Source organism: Arachis ipaensis, chromosome B06, assembly GCF_000816755.2.
Source record: "Arachis ipaensis cultivar K30076 chromosome B06, Araip1.1, whole genome shotgun sequence".
Classification (NCBI taxonomy): Eukaryota; Viridiplantae; Streptophyta; class Magnoliopsida; order Fabales; family Fabaceae; genus Arachis; species Arachis ipaensis.
The window spans coordinates 90,865,251-90,871,078 of NC_029790.2; the positions used below are offsets into that span (position 1 = coordinate 90,865,251).

At 33.5% G+C, this 5,828-nt stretch overlaps 1 long non-coding RNA gene across 6 annotated transcripts; it reads right to left on the reverse strand.

The window, feature by feature from the left end:
* On the reverse strand, nt 2,835-5,350 carry LOC110263399. Of its 6 annotated transcripts, none has more exons than XR_002348953.1 (4): nt 5,193-5,348; nt 4,846-4,948; nt 3,421-3,458; nt 2,835-3,139 (listed from the first exon to the last, which is right to left on the reverse strand). It is a non-coding gene; the product is annotated as an uncharacterized LOC110263399 (long non-coding RNA). The 6 variants fall into 6 exon arrangements; XR_002348957.1 differs by lacking the exon at nt 3,421-3,458 and adding an exon at nt 3,352-3,420 and having other exon boundaries at nt 3,119-3,139; nt 5,193-5,349; XR_002348954.1 differs by having other exon boundaries at nt 3,125-3,139; nt 3,352-3,458; nt 5,193-5,350.

Sequence of the window (5,828 nt, forward strand, 5' to 3'; positions counted from 1 at the left end):
CTTATAATTAATCTAATATTAATAAATATGTAATAATCATTATTCAATATACAGAAGTATTAGATTAATATGAATAACACAACTTACTTTTCGTCCGCAGAATAATGTGGTGGATATTGAAAATGAATGCCACTCACTTTGGGAGATCATTGTCATGGTAGGTCATGCATGGACCCTGCCACATTACTCTGCAAGCTCAATTGCTATGTTCATCACCATATATAGATTCATATCAAAAGTAGCTTAGACATATACATTAAACGTGATCTCATCCTTTTCATCAGTTCTAGTTCTTGAAAATTACTAATTTATTTGCTGGTTATTGGTTGACAAAGCTAAGATTAGGATATATAAGTTTTTTTTTTTTTTTTCTTTTTGATATATAAAATAAATAAAAGTTTAGGTGCATTTAACACGGTCAATCCATTAAAAGTTTTGTTACATATTGAGCATACAGATAGAGGTATTTATATATAAATCGTTTATTTTAATTTTCTTTTAGTAGAAAAATAACATGGATTGTTAAAATAGAAATGATTCTTGCTTACAATCTTAAAATTCATAAATGAAAGACACAATTCTTTAGTTGAAGATACACGCAAACTCAGGTCTAGGGCTTTTCCCTAGTTTTGATGAAGATACAATTCTAGTTTTATTTAAATTAGATTTTTGTATGTAACTCATTGATAAAGAAGCCAGGAACGGGACCACCAGGGCGGCTTATGCAGTTATGCATGCGTATTGAAATTTTTTCTTTTTCTTCCTACTGGATTAATTCGGAATTGACTTTAACATATTTAGAGTCAATATGACACCAAAAAAAGAAAATGAGAGTCAATTTTCTTTTTACTTAAAATTCCTGTATTATAAAGTTAACATCATTTTTTTATATAATTTACACTACAAAAAAAAAAAGGTTAAAACGGCGGTTATTTTGGGTAATTACGGCGGTTATAACCGCCATTATGACCAAAACTGGCGCCTCCAAGAAACGCCGTTATTCTGGGCGCCATTCTGGTTATTACGGCGGTTTTCAGAAAACCGCCATAATAACCTGTGGATAATACGGCGGTTTTTGAAGGTTAAAATGGCGGTTTGTAACCGCCATTATTTCCGCATAAAATGGCAGTTTTTGAACAGCCGCCGTTTTTACCAGGATGTTGTGGCATCTCTTCCGTTTAAAATGGCGGTTAGAAACCGCCGTTTTTCCCATGATAACCGCCATTTTTACCATGTTATAATGGCATCTTGTGTGTTTAAAATGACAGTTTCTAACCGCCGTTTTTACCAGCGTATAATGGCATCGTTTTCATTTAAAACGGGGGTTTCTAACCTTTGTTTGTACCTAATTATGATATATTGCTCTACAAGGAGATGCTACTTCTCAATTAGCCCAACTACAACTGTTGCAAAATCTGTTGCAAATCATGAACGGCAACACATTTCTTAACATGGGAATAACCCTAATTTCCCCTTAGGAAATTAAACCCCAGCTTCAATAATTCTTATCTTAACGGGTCAAACATCCTTCAAATTGTAGAACCTTTTGGCTTGAAAAGTGAAGAATATGGATCACAATCAAACCCTACTGGTCTATTATTATCTCAATCAGACTACAGTAATGACTTCTTTCAACATGGATTGTCAATAAATACACGAGAGCTTGAATGCTATAACAAACTCAGCAACACTACTAATCAAGCAGAGATTAATCCACTGTTCCATGCATTAGTAGCATCCTCTCCACTGTTTATAATTATTTCACATCAAAAGGAAAAAAAAAGAGGATAATTGTATTTGTACCTGTGAAACTTGTTGAGTAGGGAACATTCCAGCCAATTGTATTGGAATTTTACCTCCTTCCTTAGAAGCAATATAGGAGACTAGCGCTTGCAATTGCGCTTTAACGGTATCCAACTCTTCTTGCACATTTGGACCACAAGTAGATGATGTTCCAACATCATTTGAAGAACCTAAATTCATTTGACTAATCCTTGTAGTGTTGTTCTTGAAAGCAATTGTTGGAACAGCTCCCATACCTAAACCTCGAACACGACCAGGGTGCTCTTTCCCAAAAACTACTCCAAGAGCATCAAGAGGAGAATTAAGAGTTAATTCCATCGGTTGTTGGCTGCTATGTGCTTCAATCTTCTCCTACATGTATAAAAAAGAAAGAAAGAATAAAAAATAGTATTATATTATAAAAAAGAAAGAAAAAGAAATACAATAAAAAATGGTTGCAAACTTCACCCAGAAATAAATATCCAGGATAAATAAAGTAATTTAGCCACAGAAGCGTACATACCAGTCATATGAAACAGAGATAGCAGGTATATCATTGAAAAAAGCCTCGCGAGCTCCTGCTACAGTGCCCGAGTAAACACTAGAAATAGAAATACTTAGTACAGCCATGGAAAAAACACTTTCTTAACGGAGTTAAAAACTTCTGAAGTAACAATAGTTGTTTTCTAAGTTTCTTTGCAAATTATAATTTTGTGCATCTCAAATTGCAGGAGGTTAATGATCATATATGGAGTTAATGATGATTACATTGTCATATGGAGTAAATTACATCTACTAGGCATCTTTCAGTTAGATCAATTGCTATCAAATGGAAAATGCCAATTTTAAGAAGGGATTTAAAAACTGCCTCCGAGTCATCCTCACTTGGTTGGCAAAGATGAATGATTTGCAGCTGAGAGCGCATTAGATTGAATAAAAGTGTGCAGTTTAGGAAGACAAGAGTGTTACATACATGTGATAGCCACAGTTGCTACCCACAATTAAGAGGTTCATAGAGGGTATCTTGTAAAGAGTTAACCATTTTTGAAATTAAAATCCGCATCACCCATCAATTAAATGTTAGACTTCTATAATACATTACCATCATAAACTGCATAGCCCAGCAAGGAATCCAGCAAAATTTGCCAACGTGAAAAATTAATCAATGACCCAATGTGGTAAATTGAATCTACATATGCTTCAATATGTATTACTGAATGATCCCTTGTATACTTGCAACAAAACAATCGTGAGCAAACAAATACCTTAGATAGCCCAGGGGGGATTGTAACAAGATCTTATCTAAAGGCAATGAGCTGTATAGTTCATCAACATCGCTGAATTCATCAAAGTCCTCCTGCAGAAAAATGAAAAATAGAACAAACAGAATAAAAAATAGTCTTAGAATAATATCATACCAGGTTTACACTCAAAATAGAATAAGCAAAGTTTGGAAGCTAGTTGCAAGTTTCATTACTAGACTCATATCAGAGCTCAATTTCTTAAATTTTCACCATCACCAACACCAGGAAGTAAAACACAGCACAAAAAGAAAAGATATTTGATTACCCTTTAAGGTCAAGAGTCAAGACAGAGAAGCATACTCAAAATAATTCAGCAGAGGAAAAAGAAAGTTACCTAATAATGAAGAAGATATGAACCTTGAGTGCAGAATTCTACAAAATTGAGTTAAATATAGTTGGATAACACAAACTGCAACATACTACACAAACTGCAACATAATCACTCATATTTCAACAACTCATGACAAAATTGAGTAGCAAAACATATCAACTTCAGAAGAAAAAACACACACAATTTGAATAACACCTTTACACTACTTGAGTTGCTTCCTTTTGCTTGAGAAATAAAGAGAACTAAATAGAAGTAAGCAAAACAAAGCAAACATAGTTCAGTTATTACCTCATAAACTAGTTCCCAAACTGCAAAACAAAATGGTTCTAAGTGCCTAAGAAGCAAGTCCAAAATCAAAGAAACAGTTCAACCAGGGTCTAATACACACATCAAAATAACAAAAAAGTGGTGAATTTTTTCTCAAAGAAAAAATCTTCTTTTACATATAAACCACGACCATCCATAATCAATTTTGTTCTAACTAATCTAATTTTACATGAAAACCGATGAAAAGTATAACATTATCATCACCATCGTCCGAATCGAACCCATTGTTTTTCTTTTTCTTCTAAGTAACTCTCACTTCTTCTATTATTATTATTTTTTTTATTTTTTCTGAAAAATGTTCTCCAAAATTACATATTATCTTTCTTTCTTTCTTTTTTTGGTGGTGAAATGATGAAACTAAAACATTGTACTGTTGAGAAGAATGATAAAAACAGAAAGTAATAAGCGAGGGGAAAAAATAAAGAAATAAACTGTTATTTGGAAATTAAAGGATGAAAAAGAAGGAAAGAGAGAAGATTAAAAAGAATGAGTAATGATTAACAATCACAAATCTTTTGTAGAGAGTGGTGAAGGTGGCTAAATAGCGAAAAGAGCACTCTCCCTCTTTTTTGCTTTCAAAACTCAACCAACAACTATTACAAATATTTAAAAAATATTAACTAGAGTAATAACAAGAGTTAACAGCCATTCCAATAACAAGAGTCAACAGCCATTCTACTAAAATTGTTCAAAAATAAATATAAACAAAAGAAAGTCCAAGACAGCCAGCCTAAAAGAAGCAGAAGGAATAAAATGAAACAAGGACTACAACATGTTAATCAAATCTAGGTGCAAGGACATGTTAATCAAATAATGAGCTGCACTACATGTTTGATGTTGATGACCTGAGACTGAAATGAAACAAGGACTACAGCATACACTAATGTGTCTAAGTGCTTCTTTTCACTGCTATTTTAGGGCTTTAATTAAATATTGAACAGAGCTAATGCAAAAACATTGAACAGAGCAACAGCAACAGAGCTAAACAACTAAAGAGATTACTCATTTATAGCTTTGCTTAAAAGAACCAAAAAAGAACCAAAGAGGCAAATAGAGAAATTGAGAGGAATAGAAGATCTGAGTTCAGAGAGAGAGACACACGTTAATAGAAGTAAGCGAAAGAAGACCTGAGATCGTCGTCAATCACCCCCGCACCAACGTCAATCCAATGCTTCAACGGAAGACCCAAAAATCCCTAACAGAGCTGCAGAGAAACAAAAACCCCCAAAAATCAGCACCAAAAGTAATTTTCAAATCCTAACCCAAACAAAAACAAAGAAATTGGTGCCTTCTGGAATCGAAATGCTAATGTCAGTAGCCACCAGAGCCTTGCCTCTCGCCGGAATTTTGTGCAAAAATAAAACAGCATCAGTTTCGATTTTGGCTTCTCTATGTACGAAAACAGCATTTCGGTTTCGATTTCAGTTTAACTTGAGAGGGAGAGGTACCTGGAGAGATCGTAACCGGCGGAGAGAGGAGAAGCCCTAGAAGGAAGAAGGCGTTGTCGGAGAGCTTCTTTACACTGAGGAAATGAGAGTGTTGTATGTTCAGAGAGGATAGAAGCCCTAGCTAAAAGGAAGAACGGCGTTGAATGAGCCAGGAATTGTAATTTTTTTCTTTTTATATGCGTGTGAAAACGGCGGTTCAAAACCGCCATAATCACCAGAACCGCCAAAATATATAAAGCCAATTACGGCAGCAGAAAAAATTGCCATAATGACTCGATAATATGGCGGTTCTTTAAAACCGCCTTAATCTTCATGCCATTTTAACCCTTTTTTTTTGTAGTGTTAGTTTTTGTTGACTAAAGTGGATAACAAGTTATTTCTCTTATAAATTATTTTGTACAATTTGAGGTGATAAGTTAATTTATCTAATTAATTCAAGATATAAAGCCAACTTAATTATTTGTGCAATTTTCGTGGTCTTTTTTTCATATTATAAAATTGAAATTGTTATTTCCTAAAAGTAGATATGTAAATAAGTGATTTCGTTATATTTTTTTTTTTTACAATATCTTGTAGCAATTTCTTTTCTAAAATAAAATAAAAAAATTATTATTTTTTCAAATCCCATTTTTTAAC